This window comes from Chelonia mydas, chromosome 13 (assembly GCF_015237465.2).
Source record: "Chelonia mydas isolate rCheMyd1 chromosome 13, rCheMyd1.pri.v2, whole genome shotgun sequence".
Lineage (NCBI taxonomy): Eukaryota > Metazoa > Chordata > Testudines > Cheloniidae > Chelonia > Chelonia mydas.
In genome coordinates, this window is record NC_051253.2 from 32743279 (window position 1) to 32759974 (window position 16696).

The following is a 16696-nucleotide window of genomic DNA, read 5'->3' on the forward strand; positions in this document are numbered from 1 at the left end:
AATGAAATGTTTTTGAAATTGTTCCGTAATTTTCTGAATTTTTGTTTGTTTGTTTTCCAATCAGATCAAAATGTATAACTTTAAGTAGTTAAAATGCAGCTCCACTTGTAAAATCTAATTAAGTAACAAAAGACCTCTTTGTAATCCACAGACCTGCAATCCAGGGGTATCAGAGTTGGATTGTCAGGGTCAAAATAATTTTGAATTTTGACCCCTGCTAGCCCTGCAGACCCAGCAGAGCTCTGGGATGGTGGCTGGATGCTATTTACAGCTGAAATATCAAGAGAATTATTAACTAATTTCCAGCCTATGAAACCTGTGAAAAACCACTGACTCATCAGGGATGCCCATGGCTGGAGATGGGACAATTGAGGGTGTGAGATGGGCTCTGAGGTTTCACTGAGCATTCTCCCTCTTAGGTGCTTGGCTGGCGGGTTTGAACATGCTCAGGGTCTAACAGATGGCCATATGTGGGCTCAGAAAGGAGTTTTCCCCCAGTTCAGATTGGCAGTGAAGTTGGGGATTTTTCACCTTCCTCTGCAGCACTGGGTGATGGTCACTCACCAGGATTATCTGGGTATACCTCAGTCATTTTCCTACCATTGAGGTGTCCTCTGTCATTGGTGCATCCCTGTCCCTCCTATTCTCTGCCTGTGGCACATAACAGCCTAGTTTCCTGTGCGCCGTAATACTTTGTTCCAATTTCAGTGGCTGGATTTAGTGTGAGGGCGCTGAGTGATGTTAGCAGCCTGGGCTACGCAGGGAGTCAGACCAGATGATGTAGCAAACAAAACATGTTTGAACACAGCCAAATGCAAAGGTATTCATCAAGGAACAAGGAAGAAAGAGCTAAAGGGCTCCTTAATCTAGGGGAGGAAGGCAGAACAGGAACCAGTGGCTGGAAGCTGAAGTCAGACAGATGTAATTTAGACACAATTTTTTAACATTAACCATCACAACATGCTACCAAGGGAAGTGGTGGATTCTCCATCTCTAGATGCCTTCAAATCCAGATGGGATGCCCTTCTAGAAGATGCCGTGGGGCACAGGGGCCATTGAGTCCTCACCAGACCACAGTTTGGGTGGCTTCCCTTTTCTAGCACTCACTGACTCCTTCCCCTGCTTGGGGCATACCAGAGTGTCTCAAAACAAAAAACAGTGCAGGGACAATCAAAGTAAATAAAGGGGAAAGGGGGGTTAGTCTCTTGGTCACTCCTTTGGGGCCCAGCTTGTCTGTAGGCTTTTTAGTGTCCTGCTAAAGATTAGAGTCCATCCTTAGACCCTCACCCCACCTTTTTGTAACCTTCATTCTGTATCAGGGGCAGACAGTGTCAAGGGCAGCTGGGTCCATGACTCACTCTCCCTTTGCTGATCTGCCCTTGTAGCCAGCTTTCTCCCAGCTGTCTGCTCCTACTTGCCAACCCTTCCTGTGGCAGGCTTTCCCTTTTTGAATCCAGTCCTGCACGTCCCTGTCTAACACACTGTACCTCACTCTCCTCCCATATTTGGGAATATAGTCCAGGAATATGGACATAGACTTCTCTTGTTATAACTCACTAGACCCACTCCCCACCCGGAGGGGAAAGAAGCAGGAGCCTTTCTATTAATCATCCTCCATACATTTCTTAAACAAGCACCTAAGTGACAAAGGGATGTAAGTCCCATTGACTTTTAATGAGACTTAGGCACTTTGGAAAACATTACCCAAGTGTTCTGATCACTCATTCCCACTTCCCTCTCAGAGCCAAGGAAAGAAATAAGGGGTTCTGACTACCGCTATCCTTCTCAAAACACTTCATCATGTTCCCCTCCCAGGTAGAGAGGGAGAACCCAGGAGTCCTGGGTTTTTCTCTCTCTCAGGAGTCAAGGAAACATCTAACTTTTCTCTGAGTCTCACATGCTTTCCAGCAACTCAACACTCAGTTAACTCCACACAAAGAAAACACTTGCAAAATTTAAATCCAAAAACTGAAACTTGTGTGAACTTTTTCATAATCCCACTTGGAATCAAAATGACATGTGCATAATGCCCAATGTAGCATCTTTCTTGACCATGTCTAGTGAAACTCTGATGGATTCCAGAGGATTTTTCATCCTAATACCAGTGTTAGTGGAAGGGTCAGAAATGATATAATAAGATGACTTTTGAGGCTAATTCCTCTTTCAGCCTAGTGTGACAGTCTGTATCCCTATGTTCACCCTTTTCACAAAACTAGAATGGATTTTGTACAAAGTATATCTTGTGAGGTATCATTTAAAAACTCATAATGTGCTGATCATTATTGTCATGGTAAAATATGTGTGGTAACATTGTAGGTAAAGTTATAAGATTCTACTGTATAACGTTATTGACGCATATTCCAAGCAGGCACAAACCAGTCCCTCAAAAACAAAAGGCAAACTGATGCCTCAGCCAGGTGTCAATGAAATTAAATGGACTATCACATGGTTAAGCGGCCATTCTTTGGCAGGAAAAAGGATGTGAGCAAGGAATTTACATGCTGGCAAAGAAACAGGTGGAAGTTCCCGTCGCGCAGACTTTCTGTCTCCTGAACCCCTGCTGGAGATGATTCTCAAAGAGGAGGAAAAAATATAAAAATGGAGAACAGACGCCCCAGATGTTCTCTCCCTTCATCTCTACTCATGTCAGCCACAACACCTGAAGAACAAAGGAAACAGCTTGGGACTGGAGGGGTGTTCCTGATGGACAGATTCAGCCAGTAAGGCTGCTAGAACATGTGGCGAGAGAGACTTGCACTTTGAATCCATTGAACTTGTTTAAGGCTGCTAAGTTGGCAGTGCTACCGGTGCTACTGTTCTTGGAGCTCTGGTGTTAGCTGCACAGAGAGTGAAGCGTGCTGATTCAGCAGATCTCCATGTTATGCATAAAGAAAGACCACAGGCGCTGTACAGTGGGGAGGGCACTTTGCCCGGTTAATTGTCGCCAAAGCACAGTACGAGGGCCTAATAGAAACACTTAACATACGTATGCCCATGAGAATGGTACTGGTTCAGTCAGGACACCAGAATCCTGTCCCCCTACACCTGCCCAAAGATGCTCCTCCTATGACTTCTCCTTTTATACAGTGAGTCATAGGACTGGAAGGGACCTGGAGAGGTCATCTAGTCCAGTCCCCTGTATTCATGGCAGGACTAAGTATTACCTAGACCATCCCTGATAGGTGTTTGTCTAACCTAACCTGAAAAACCTCCAATGATGGAGATACCACAACCTTCCTCCTTGATACAAACAAGTTACGTATCACACTCCAGATGTTGTTAGGTTTCAGAGTAACAGCCGTGTTAGTCTGTATTTGCAAAAAGAAAAGGAGTACTTGTGGCACCTTAGAGACTAACCAATTTATTTGAGCATAAGCTTTCGTGTAGCTCACGAAAGCTTATGCTCAAATAAATTGGTTAGTCTCTAAGGTGCCACAGTACTCCTTTTCTTTTTGCAGATGTTGTTAGTTACCATCCTCATCTGGATACCTGCCAGTTTGAATAAAACATCCTTATCCATTATCCTCTCATCCCCTCCTTATCTTTTGAGGTGTCCACGTGTTCCTGTGCCATCTCTTAGGAATGCATTTATGTGGTTACCTGAGAAATCTGGGTATTTTGGTCAGGAATATGCTTGATTGGTTTGATGACACCTAGTGTGTGCTACTACCTTGCCAAGTCCAGGCCTACTCTGGTTCACGGCCTTTGGTTCATGCTGCTGGTTTTGCCGAGGGCTCCAGCAAGGCCTGCGGGTGGCATTGACCATTCCATTCTCCAGGTTACACTGCTCATCCAGCTCCCCTTCTGTAGGCCCAATATGCTACACAGTTTCTCCTTTGTTGCCCCCCTGGTCATCAAACTGGCCTGCACTGACATGTACATGATGAAACTGCTGCTGGTCTCCAGCAGTGGGCTGGTCACCACAGGAGCCTTCATCGCGTTGTTCATATCCTGTACCATCATCTTGGTCCAGATAAGGGCACACGTCATGCAAGGGAAGCACAAAGCCCTGTCCACCTGTGCCACTCAAATCAAGGTGCTGAGATTGCATTTTGGGCCCTGGATTTTTATTTATGACTGGCCTTTCCAGAAGTTCTTGATGGACAAGCCAGTGTCTGTGCTGCACAGTGATCACTCCAATGCTGAACCTGAAGATCCATACCCTGAGAAACACTGAGATGAAAAGCCCATCAGGAAGTTAATAGAGAGGAAATCAAAACTTTGATAGACTTGTGTAGTGATTAGTCGGAAGGCTCCTGCTTCTTTCCTCTGGCTTCAGGTGGGGAGTGGGTCTAGTGAGATATAGCAAGAGAAGTCTGAGTCCAGATTCCTGGGCTATATCCCCAAATCTGTGAGGAGAGTGGGATCCAGTGGGTTAGACAGGGGTGTGGGGGACTGGATTCATAAAGGGAAAGCCTGCCACATGAAGGGATGGCAAGTAGGAGCAGATAGCTGGGAGAAAGCTGGCTACAGGGGCAGATCAGCAAAGGGAGAGTGAGTCATGGACCCTGCTGCCCTTGACACTGTCTGCCCCCAATACAGAATGAAGGTTACAAAAAGGCTGGGTGGGGGTCTAAGGATGGACTCTAATCCTGAGCAGGACACGAACCAGCCTACAGACAAAGGGCCCAAAGGAATGACCAAGAGACTAAGCCCCCTTTCCCCTTTATTTACTTTGATCCTCCCTGCACTGTTTTTGTTTTGAGAGACTCTGGTATGCCCCAAGCAGGGGAAGGAGTCGGTGAGTGCTAGAAAAGGGAAGCCACCCAAACTGTGGTCTGGTGAGGACTCAATGGCCCCTATACCCCACAGCATCTCCTAGAAGGGCATCCCGTCTGGATTTGAAGGGATCAAGAGATGGAGAATCCACCACTTCCCTTGATAGCTTGTTGTGATGGTTAATGTTAAAAATTTGTCTAAATTACATTTGTCTGGATTCAGCTTCCAGCCACTGGTTCCTGTTCTGCCTTCTTCCCCTAGATCAAAGGGCCTTTTAGCACCTTCCTTTCTTGTTCCTCGATGAATACCTTTGCATTTGGCTGTGGTCCAGCACATTTCATGTGAGTTGGCCTGACTTGTTAAGTGATCCAGAGCACGCTGTGTCACTTCCCTGTCCTCATCATTATTTACCACTCCACCAATCTTTGTGTCATCTGCAAGTTATATCAGCAGATGTATTTACTTCCAGATCATCGATTAAAATGCCGAGTGGAATCAGCATTGAAGAATCTCACTAAAGCAGGGGACAGCAACCTATGGCAAGTGTGCCAAATGAGCTGATTTTCAGTGGCACTCTGCTGCTGGCTTGGTGTCCCATCTGCTGGCCCCGGGTCCTGTCTGCCGGCCCCCTGCCAGCCGGGGTCCCGGCCACCAGCCCCGGGGACTCTGCTGCTGGCCTGGGGTCCTGGCTGCCAGCCCCCCTCAGCCTGCTGCCGGTCTGGGGTCCTGGCTGCTGACCCCGCTCAGCCTGCTGCCAGCCTGGGGTCCTGGCTGCTGACCCCGCTCAGCCTTCTGCCAGCCTGGGGTACTGGCCGCTGGCCCCTGCTAGCTGGGATTCCATCCACCGGCCCCGCTCAGCCCGCTGCTGGCTGGGGTCCCAGCCGCTGGCCTAGGGCTCTATTCCTGGCCTTGGCCTGGGGCTCTGCAGCCGCTCCCAGCTTTGGCCCACTGGCCCCAGCCTGGGGCAGTGAGGGGTGCAGCCAGGGGCAAGAGCGGGCTCAGCTCAGCACCCGCACCATAAAAATGGTTCCAGCGCCACTGCAATGCTTTCAGCATTTGGATCCACATACCTGTGTAAACAGGTATTTTCACACATGAAATCTGTCCTCTGTCCCTCTAAGAGCCAGTTAACAAATGATAACTCAGAAGCCTGTGTACCCATTAAAGTATCCAAATACATGCCAGACATTGGAAAACTCAGCAAGGAAAAGCAAGGGCAAGGATCACACTAATCTGATAAGATCTGCATTTTCATTTAATTTTAAATGAAGTTTCTTAAACATTTTAAAAACCTTATTTACTTTACATACAACAATAGTTTAGTTATATAATATAGATTTAAAGAGAGAGACCTTCTAAAAACGTTAAAATGTATTACTGGCACGCGAAACCTTAAATTACAATGAATAAATGAAGACTTGGCACACAACTTCTGAAAGGTTGCCGACCCCTGCACTAGAGGATGAGTCCTCATTAATGACTTTTTTTTTTTAAAGTATGCAGTGTAGTTGCAGCCATATCAGTCCCAGGATGTTAGAGAGACAAGGGGGGTGAGGTAATGCTGAGAGAGACAAATTTTTGAGTCACACAGAACTCTTCTTCTGGTCTGTGTGGAGCTCTGTATGGCTTGAAAGCTAGTCTTTCTCACAAGCAGAAGTTGGTCCAATAGAAGATATCGCTTCACCTGCTTTGTCTATTTTTTTAAATCAATCAATTAACCAATTCTTAATCTGTTTAATATGTGCTGTATTGATGTTCTGAAGTAACATTTTTTTTAATTAGAAGGTCATGTAGCACTAAGTCAAACACGTGTGATGCCTAAATACAATACTAAGCTCTTCAAAATCTCTGCTTAGCTCGCAGGAGTGTGCACTGTCTCTTCTTCTGGCATATTTTACAAAAATCGGAACTTCAACAGGAGGGAGGAAAGACACCCACCTCAGTATACCCTACAACCCAGCGGTTAGGACAGTTATGTGGGAGGTAGGTGACCTGGGTTCACATTGTTGCTCAGAATGAGGCAGATTGGAGGTTTAAACTGGGGTCTCTAACATGCTTGGTGACATCTTAAAACACTGGGCTTCTGGATAAAATGGTGCACATACGTCCCTTCTTTTTGTGCAAGAAAGGGCTGACCTGGGTTAGCTGTCTGAGTCCAGGAGAGTGAGCATAAGAACATAATATAAGAAAGGCCATACTGGGTTAGGCCAGTGGTGCATCTAGTCCAGTATCCTGTCTACAGTAGCCAGTACCCGAAGCTTCAGAGGGAATGAATGGGACAGGGAAATTATTGAGTGATCCATCCCCTATTGCTGAGTCCCAGCTCTGGGAGTTGTAGGTTTAGGGAGACCAAGAGCATGGGGTTGCATCCCTGACCCTCTTGGCTCATAGCCATTGATGGACCCATCTTCCATGAACATATCTAATCCTTTTTTTGAACTTGGTTATACTTTTGGCCTTCACAACATCCCCTGGAAACGAGTTCCACAGATTGGGTGTGAGTTGTGTGAAGAAGTACTTCCTTATGATTGTTTTAAACCTCCTGTCTTTTAATTTAATTGTTTGACCCTTCGTTATTGTTTTATGAGAAGGGGTAAATAACACTTCCTTATTCACTTTTCTCACACCAGTCATGATTGTATAGACCTCGGTCATATCCCCCTTGGTCGTCTCTTTTCTAGGAAGAACAGTCCTCGTCTTTTTCCATCCCCTTAATCATTTCATTGCTGTTTTCCTCACTTTGTCGAATTCTAACATATTTTATTTTGAGACGATGTGACCAGAACTGCACGCAGTATTCAAGGTGTGAATGCACCATGGATTTCTATGGGGGGCATTATGATATTTTCTGTTTTATTATTTATCCCTTTCCTAATGGTTCCTAATATTCCATTAGCTTTTTTGACTGCCACTGCTCATTGAGCAGAAGTTTTCAGAGAGCTATCCATGGTGATCTCTTTCTTGAGTGGTAATAGATAATTTAGATCCCATCATTTTGTATGTATATTTGGGATTATATTTTCCAATGTGCAGTACTTTGCAATGATCAGCACTGGATTTCAACTGCCATTTTGTGTCCCAGTCACCCAGTTTAATGAGATTCTTTTGTAACTCTCCAATCATCAGATTTGGATTTATCTATCTGGAAGGCATGGGATGCACTGTCTGGGATGGCATGGGATGCACTGTCCTAGAGTTGGGGGTTCCACGACCACCGCTCCCAAGAGAAGGAGGTGAGTGGTGGTGGTCGGGGACTCTCTCCTCAGGGGGACTGAGTCATCTATCTGCTGCCCCGACCAGGAAAACCGAGAAGTCTGCTGCTTGCCAGGAGCTAAGATTCACGATGTGATGGAGAGACTGCTGAGACTCATCAAGCCCTCAGATCGCTACCCCTTCCTGCTTCTTCACGTGGACACCAATGATACTGCCAAGAATGACCTTGAGTGGATCACTGTGGACTACGTGGCTCTGGGAAGAAGGATAAAGGAGTCTGAGGTGCAAGTGGTGTTCTCATCCATCCTCCCCGTGGAAGGAAAAGGCCTGGGTAGAGACCGTTGAATCGTGGAAGTCAACGAATGGCTACGCAGGTGGTGTCGGAGAGCAGGCTTTGGATTCTTTGACCCTGGGACGGTGTTCCAAGAAGGAGTGCTAGGCAGAGACGGGCTCCACCTAATGAAGAGAGGGAAGAGCATCTTCGCAAGCAGGCTGGCTAACCTAGTGAGGAGGGCTTTAAACTAGTTTCACCGGGGGAAGGAGACCAAAGCCCTGATGTAAGTGGGGAAGTGGGATACCGGGAGGAGGCACGAGCAGGAGCGCGTGAGAGGGGAGGGCTCCTGCCTCATACTGAGAAAGAGGGGCGATCAGCAGTTTACCTCAAGTGCCTATATACAAATGCACGAAGCCCTGGAAACAAGCAGGGAGAACTGGAAGTCCTGGCACAGTCAAGGAATTATGATGTGATTGGAATAACAGAGACTTGGTGGGATAACTCACATGACTGGAGTACTGTCATGGATGGATATAAGATGTTCAGGAAGGACAGGAAGGGCAGAAAAGGTTGGGGAGTTGCACTGTATGTAAGAGAGCAGTATGACTGCTCAGAGCTCAAATATGAAACTGCAGAAAAACCTGAGAGTCTCTGGATTAAGTTTAGAAGTGTGAGCAACAAGGGTGATGTCGTGGTGGGAGTCTGCTATAGACCACCAGATCAGGGGGATGAGGTGGACGAGGCTTTCTTCCGGCAACTCGCAGAAGTTACTAGATCGCAGGCCCTGGTTCTCATGGGAGACTTCAATCACCCTGATATCTGCTGGGAGAGCAATACAGTGGTGCACAGGCAATCCAGGAAGTTTCTGGAAAATGTAGGGGACAATTTCCTGGTGCAAGTGCTGGAGGAACCAACTAGGGGCGGAGCTCTTCTTGACCTGCTGCTCACAAACCAGGAAGAATTAGTAGGGGAAGCAAAAGTGGATGGCAACCTGGGAGGCAGTGACCATGAAATGGTCGAGTTCAGGATCCTAACACAAGGAAGAAAGGAGAGCAGCAGAATACAGACCCTGGACTTCAGAAAAGCAGACTTTGACCCCCTCAGGGAACTGATGGGCAAGATCCCCTGGGAGAATAACATGAGGGGGAAAGGAGTCCAGGAGAGCTGGCTGTATTTTAAAGAATCCTTATTGAGGTTACAGGGACAAACCATTCCGATGTGTAGAAAGAATAGTAAATATGGCAGGCGACAAGCTTGGCTTAACAGTGAAATCCTTGCTGCTCTTAAATACAAAAAAGAAGCTTACAAGAAGTGGAATATTGGACAAATGACCAGGGATGAGTATAAAAATATTGCTCGGGCTTGCAGGATTGAAATCAGGAAGGCCAAATCACACCTGGAGTTGCAGCTAGCAAGAGATGTTAAGAGTAACAAGAAGAGTTTCTTCAGGTATGTTAGCAAGAAGAAGAAAGTCAAGGAAAGTGTGGGCCCCTTACTGAATGAGGGAGGCAACCTAGTGACAGAGGATGTGGAAAAAGCTAATGTACTCAATGCTTTTTTTGCCTCTGTCTTCACGAACAAGGTCAGCTCCCAGACTACTACACTGGGCAGCACAGTATGGGGAGAAGGTGACCAGTCCTCTGTGGAGAAAGAAGTGGTTCGGGACTATTTAGAAAAGCTGGACGAGCACAAGTCCATGGGACCAGATGCGTTGCATCCGAGAATGCTAAAGGAGTTGGCGGATGTGATTGCAGAGCCATTGGCCATTATCTTTGAAAACTCATGGTGATCGGGGAAGGTCCCAGATGACTGGAAAGAGGCTAATGTAGTGCCCATCTTTAAAAAAGGGAAGAAAGAGGATCCTGGGAACTACAGGCCAGTCAGCCTCACCTCAGTCCCTGGAAAAATCATGGAGCAGGTCCTCAAGGAATCAATTCTGAAGCACTTAGAGGAGAGGAAAGTGATCAGGGACAGTCAGCATGGATTCACCAAGGGCAAGTCATGCCTGACTAATCTAATTGCCTTCTATGACGAGATAACTGGCTCTGTGGATGAAGGGAAAGCAGTGGACGTGTTGTTCCTTGACTTTAGCAAAGCTTTTGACACGGTCTCCCACAGTATTCTTGCCAGCAAGTTAAAGAAGTATGGGCTGGATGAATGGACTATAAGGTGGATAGAAATCTGGCTAGATTGCCGGGCTCAACGGGTAGTGATCAATGGCTCCATGTCTAGTTGGCAGCAGGTATCTAGCGGAGTGCCCCAAAGGTCGGTTTTGTTCAATATCTTCATAAATGATCTGGAGGATGGTGTGGATTGCACCCTCAGCAAGTTTGCAAATGACACTAAACTGGGAGGAGTGGTAGATACGCTGGAGGGTAGGGATAGGATACAGAGGGACCTAGACAAATTCGAGGATTGGGCCAAAAGAAATCTGATGAGGTTCAACAAGGACAAGTGCAGAGTCCTGCACTTAGGACGGAGAATCGAATGCACCGCTACAGACTAGGGACCGAATGGCTCGGCAGCAGTTCTGGAGAAAAGGACCTAGGGGTTACAGTGGACGAGAAGTTGGATATGAGTCAACAGTGTGTCCTTGTTGCCAAGAAGGCCAATGGCATTTTGAGACGTATAAGTAGGGGCATTGCCAGCAGATCGAAGGACGTGATCGTTCCCCTCTATTCGACATTGGTGAGGCCTCATCTGGAGTACTGTGTCCAGTTTTGGGCCCCACACTACAAGAAGGATGTGGAAAACTTGGAAAGAGTCCAGCAGAGGGCAACAAAAATGATTAAGGGACTGGAACACATGACTTATGAGGAGAGGCTGAGGGAACTGGGGAAATTTAGTCTCCAGAAGAGAAGAATGAGGGGGGATTTGATAGCTGCTTTCATCTACCTGAAAGGGGGTTCCAAAGAGGATGGCTCTAGACTGTTCTCAGTGGTAGCAGATGACAGAACAAGGAGTAATGGTCTCAAGTTGCAGTGGGGGAGGTTTAGGTTGGATATTAGGAAAATCGTTTTCACTTGGAGGGTGGTGAAACACTGGAATGCATTACCTAGGGAGGTGGTGGAATCTCCTTCCTTTGAGGTTTTTAAGGTCAGGTTTGACAAAGCCCTGGCTGGAATGATTTAGTCGAGGATCGGTCCTGCTTTGAGCAAGGGGTTGGACTAGATGACCTCCTGAGGTCCCTTCCAACCCTGATAGTCTATGATTCTATGATCTTGAGTAATTTTGTATTTTCTGCAAATCTTGCCAATTTATTTTTCACCCTCCTTTCCAGATCATTTATAAATATGTGGTATAGCAGTGGATGCACTATTTACCTCTCTCCATTGAGAAAACTGACCATTCATTCAAATTCTTTGTTTCCTATCTTTCAACCAGATACTTATCCATGAGAGGACCTTCCCTCTTATCTCATGACTGCATAGTTTGCTTAAGAGCCTTTGATGAGGGACTAGAGTGGTTATGCACTTTTCATGCTGCATGGGTGATGTCATTTTCTACAGTGTACTGCCCTGCCCCAGCAGGACGGGGGAGAAAGCAGCCAAAAAAAGTATAGTCTGGTGTAAAACTGGACAAGTGGCCTCACTCCATCCAAACACCCTCAGTGAGGCCCTTCACCCCAAATCCTTGGAGAGTTTTTCCAGTTTCCACTTTTCACCCTCATCCATCTTTATCCAACACTGAGAGTCTCCAAAGGAAGAACTGACTCAGCTTGAGTATCGGATCCCAGGCAGAGTTTGAAATGTGATATGTATGAGAGAGAGACAATGTGTGTGTGTGGTTGTGTGTCTGCTATTCCCCATGGCTGTAACCACTAGACCCTCTCCACTCCCAGTGCTCTGGGTAGAAATTTGGAGTCCTGTTGATCGTTTCCTTTCAGCTCCAGGGCCCTCTGATGAATCCGGCGAATGGCACCATCCCAATGAACAAGTTCATCCTGCTCAGTTTCCACGCCCTAGGCCAGCAGAGCCATGCTCTCCTCTGTGCTCTTCTCTCCTCCACCTACGCTGGGACACTGGCAGGCAACCTGTGCATTGTATGGGCTATCCTGCAGGACCCTGCCTCCAGTGCCTGTCCATATTCATCCTGCTGGGGAAATTCTCCTGGCTGAAGATCTGCTATGTCATAACCACAATGCCACGGATGCTCTCTGACCTGGTGTACTGCAGCATCCCTATCTCTTTCCGTGCCTGTTTCATGTAGGGCCACTGAGTGCTTCTTCCTTTCCACAGGGCCACTGAGTGCTTCTTCCTCTCGGACATGGCCTTGGATAGGTTCCTAGCCATCTACTGTCCCTTGTGCTGCCCTGTATTCATGTCCCACCAGCTCTGCTGGGCCCTGATGGCCTCCTGATGGCTCTCCAGCTTTCTGTGGTTCATGATGCACATAGTCCTCATTTCCCAGCTCTCCTTCTGTGGCCCTGTGGTGGTGTATGCACATCCTGTCCCACTTCAGAGTGGATTGTGGGTGCCCTGACGCCATGGTTACAGTCTGCCAGACTGTCTTGGACCTCAGAAAAGTGTGGCCCAATGGCAGAATCAAAGCAGCGGCCCTTGAGTTATGGGTTGCGTTGCCTAATGGCGCGAGACAATATGGCTGCCTACCAGCCTAGGGTGGTGTGGCCTAGTGGCTAGAGTCAATATAGCCACCCTTGAATGCAGGGCAGCATGTCCTAATGGCCAAACCTGGGGGCTGTCCCCAAAGGGGGGGGGGGGGGGGCGGCAGGGGTAGGGGGACCTGAGTCCATCCAACTCCACCGGGTTCTGACCCAAGGAGTGGCAGAGTGGTCTGCCACTGGGTCAGCAAAGAATCCAACTGCAACACGCTGACTTTACACGGGTAGGAGATACCATGTACCCCATCTCCCTGGGTCACTTCCTACTGGGCTTCCTGAAGCTTCAGCCCATATGACATCAGGATGTCTGGGCTCCTTGGCATAGGTACTCCCTGGACTCTGACTCTAACTGGTCAGCTATAGGCAATAGGTCTACCTGGCCCCATTGCTGGCTGCTTCTTGCACGACAGCTTTCTGGACTAAACAGGCCTGAGCACCCTCATCATCTTCACCACCATCCTCTTCATCCTGGCTTCCTATGGGCTAGTTGACAGGGCAGTGCTGAGGCTGCCCTCAGGGATTGAGCAGCACAAGGACTTGCAGCTGGTGATCATGGTCCTATTCTACGGCTCTATCTAGTCAAATTGGCAGCCTCGGGGAGCAGCAGGAAGGTGGTGACTCTCTTCTACACAGTGGGAACCCTGCTGATCTACAGCCTGCTCAACCTGCTGAGCTACAGCCTGAGAAACAAGGAAATGAAGGAAGCTCTGAGGAGGATGCAGCTGGGGGAGCGGTAGGGGGTTCTGCTCTGGCCCCAGTCTGTAAAGTCCGGCCTGTCAGGCATTGGTCAATGGGGTATGAGGCCTTCCCCTTCCAGGGGGTGCTTGGTCCAGTCCTGCAGGGGGAACACACATAGAATTTTACGTGACCTGCAGGAGTCACTTGTAACATAAAAAATGGCTGTTTGATGATCACCCAGAACACAAGGGGAAATGGGGAGAGTGTGGGGGTATATGTATCCTTGCTCTAGGAAATGAGCCCTGCTGAGTGTGTGTGTGCAGGGGGTAGGAAAGCAAACCAAGTGCATGTGCAGGGAGGCTGGCTCGTATCTCTGCCCTTTTTGTACAGCTGTATTTTACAATTGTTACATGGATAAATGAGTTATCACACTTAGATCCAGAGAGTAAAGTTCTGCTCTTCTTTTCTCTGCTGTCAATCAGGAGCAACCCTGATGATGTCAAGAAACTGACACATATGCAGCGGGGACCAAAATCATGGCAACATTATATTTATATGTTACAGACCACACTCCTTTCCCACAGCCAGGGATAGAACCCAGGAGCACTGACTACCTCCTCCCCTCATTGCTCTTATCCACTAGGCCCAACCACCCTCTAAGAGCTGGAAAAGGAACCCCAGGAGTCCTGGCTCCCAGACCAGTCCTCTGACCACTAGACCTCACACCCACTGCCTGCGCTGTGTCGACTCGTGGCATTAACGGAGGCTGTCCAGGAGGGGCGTCCCTCTGGTATCTTTCATGGGAATTAGAGACCCTTAATAAATCACACAGACCAGACTGCAAATCATAGACTATCAGGGTTGGAAGGGACCTCAGGAGGTCATCTAGTCCAACCCCCTGTTCAAAGCAGGACCGATCCCCGACTAAATCATCCCAGCCAGGGCTTTGTCAAGCCTGACCTTAAAAACCTAAAAGGAAGGCGATTCCACCACCTCCCTAGGTAACCCATTCCAGTGCTTCATCACCCTCCTAGTGAAATAGCTTTTCCTAATATCCAACCTAGACCTCCCCCACTGCAACTTGAGACCATTACTCCTTGTTCTGTCATCTGCTACCACTGAGAACAGCCTAGCTCCATCCTCTTTGGAACCCCCTTTCAGGTGGTTGAAAGCAGCTGTTAAATCCCCCCTCATTCTTCTCTTCCGCAGACTAAACAATCCCAGTTCCCTCAACCTCTCCTCATAAGTCATGTGTTCCAGTCCCCTCACCATTTTTGATGTCCTCCGCTGGACTCTTTCCAATTTTTCCACATCCTTCTTGTAGTGTGGGGCCCAAAACTGGACACAGTACTCCAGATGAGGCCTCACCAATGTCGAATAGAGGTATAGATACAACCCAGGTGCACTGACTACCCCCTCTCCACATTGCTGTTAGCCACTAGACCCAACTGCCCTCTGAGAGCTGGAAAAAGAACCCAGGAATCCTGGTTCCCAGACCAGCCCTCTGACCACTAGAGCTCACACCCTCTGCCTGTGCTGTGTCGACTAGTGGCATTAACGGAGGCTGTCCAGGAGGGGTGTCCTGTGGCGGTTCAATGATGAGACAGAACACAGATTTATTTAAGCAAGCAAGCTGGTTAGCTGAAATGGGCTGCTGCCTGTCAGCTTTTTACCTTCCCCTTTATTATATATATATTTTTTTGCGCATTACTTATTTTCACCGCAAAGAGACACAACAAAGGAATACATGACTTTGATTAATATTTTTATTTTTTAGCCTCTATTTACTACAATTTTAATTTTTAGGCCTTGAGGCCAGGCCAAGGAAGCTTCCCACGATTACTGTGTTTTAATTAACTTCCCAGGGTTCATATCTGGTCCTCGTCCTTGGAAGGAGCAATGTGTTGCTCCTACACAACGGTCAGGGTGTGCCCTGACTGTTTCCAGGTGGATGGACTAAACATGAGCCCTTCAGTGTCCCTCTGGTATCTTTCATGGGAATTAGAGCCACTTAATAAATCACACAGACCAGACTGCAATTAGCTCGTGTTGATGTCTGAACATTTCTTGCTCTGGGTAGTGATGACTTGGGCCGCTGGCGAAGCCAATTAAAGAGCTAAGCTGAGATTGCCACTGGTTCCTGCTTGAAAAGTTGGAACCAGGCAATTCAAAGCAAAAGTTATCTCATCTCCTCAGAGAGCTCAGCACAGATCCCAGTGCTAGGAGAGGGGTGGGGCTGAGGGTCAGGACTGAGGGGCACAGGCAGAGAGGGGAACTGGGCCTCCAGGATCTGTTCAGCTCTTGGTCTCCAGCAATGAGCAGAGCTATTGAATATCAGGTTCAAATGGACCCCTGCTCTGCTGGGAACCAACCCACACATTCTATATGGGACTCACTGCACAGAGTAGGCAGTGATACAGCAGGGAAGAGGTGAGGGTGGAGGGGCCTTGATGGTCTTGCTAGGGGTCTCCTAGTCCCAGTGAGATTTCTTCCCTCCTGGGATCAGCCCTTTCGGTTAGTATATTGGGGCAGAACCTGGGTCTTGCTGAGTGCAAGGGGAGGTAGGACCATCTTTAGCAGAGAGCTTGGGAAACGGGGACTCTCTGTCCTTCTCAATAGTGGGGATCGCCCCATTCTAAGGTACCCTGTACCCCGGCCACACCAGTCCCTCTCTGTAGGGGAAACAGCCCCATTCTGAGCTCCCCATATATGCCCCCAACCCCAGGTGCCCAAGTCCCTTTCCACAGGGGGGATCACGATGTTCTGAGCTCCCCCATCTACACCCCTCAGCATAGCCACACAAGCCACACCCTTCATCCCCACTCCAACCAGCTCCCACATACTGACTCCTCACCTCCACTCAGTACAGCCCCACCAGCCAGGGCCCTGTCGCCCACTCCATCCAGCACCCACAGCCAGGCACCTCACCCCCAATCTGTCCTGTCCCCCCAGTCAGGCCCCTTTCCCCCAATCCATACAGCCCCACCCCACGTCCCTCACCTGCAATCTGTCAAGTCTCCTGAGCCAGAACTCTGACTCCCAATTTGCCCCCCCTCCACCGCAAGCCAGGCCCCTTACCCCCCATCTGTCCAACAGCCCTCCTCCGCAGCAAGGCCCCTGAACCCCACTCTCTCCAGCCCAGACAGCTAGGCCCCTCATCACCCCAATCTGTCCAACCCCCTCCAGCTTGG

The 16696-nt window shown here is 48.3% G+C and overlaps 1 pseudogene; it reads left to right on the forward strand.

Moving 5' to 3' along the window:
- Nucleotides 1-12107: 12107 nt before the first annotated feature.
- LOC119567855 lies at nt 12108-12688 on the forward strand (annotated as a pseudogene).
- The last annotated feature ends 4008 nt before the right edge of the window (nt 12689-16696 follow it).